Raw genomic sequence first — 795 nt, 5'->3', positions numbered from 1 at the left:
TTCCCTAAATCTTTCACTTCCATTTCCTCGTGCTTGAAACTCACCCCAGAGCTCACGAGCAGCCCCGTAGAAGTCCCTTAGAGATGGTTGCAAGCTGGTTCCCAATGGATGATGGCCTGCATATATATTTCCATGTGGGACCCTGAAGAATGGGATGCTGGCAAAGGGAGCCCCTGGGTACCACTGCCATGGAAATGCTTTATTTAGCTCTGATCATGCCTGAGTTTTATTTCTGTGGAGGGGAATGGTCCTAAATGGTCCTAAATTTCTAGAGAACATGAGCCTCATTGTATAGGTCTACTCCTCCCGTGGCAATGGGTATTCCTAACCTGTCTTTGGGTGAATTATCCTTTCATTCAAAGTGGGGATGGAGGTCCTGGGGAGAAGACCAGGGAAAGGAGACTTGCCCTTGCTGTATTTGTTCTGTGGCGCCGCTGGAAGGCTCCACTCTTCTGCATCGACAGTCAGGCGCTCAATCGCTGTCTCTCGCACCGGTGCCCAACTTGCACGTGTGTCCGAAACTCGGGGATCTGGAGAGTTATTCCTGGGTGCTGCTTTAGGCTGAAAATCACCCCCCTGCCTGGAAGCTGTCAATAGCTGCTTGCAGTTTTGCAGTTGGCAGGCAGAGCTGCTGGTCATCAGCTGCGGGCGCGTTGCATAGCTTTCCGCCCCCAGGGCTCTCAAGTGTGAAAATGTAGGTAGGCGCTTGCTGCTGTTCAACCACAATGTAAGCGAAGAACTGTGAGCCCTCGAGAAAGTCAGGGTTATACTTGACTGTGAAAACTGGGGATACTC

General features: G+C 51.3%; 1 protein-coding gene across 1 annotated transcript in view; it reads left to right on the top strand.

The window, feature by feature from the left end:
* BIN2 (bridging integrator 2) overlaps positions 1 to 795 on the top strand; it is a 21,845-nt gene that overhangs the window by 971 nt on the left and 20,079 nt on the right. The window lies entirely within an intron of this gene.

Source organism: Alligator sinensis, unplaced genomic scaffold (genome assembly GCF_000455745.1).
Source record: "Alligator sinensis unplaced genomic scaffold, ASM45574v1 scaffold551_1, whole genome shotgun sequence".
Classification (NCBI taxonomy): domain Eukaryota; kingdom Metazoa; phylum Chordata; order Crocodylia; family Alligatoridae; genus Alligator; species Alligator sinensis.
Note: the sequence above shows the minus strand (reverse complement) of the source record. Positions and strands in the feature narration are given on the sequence as shown.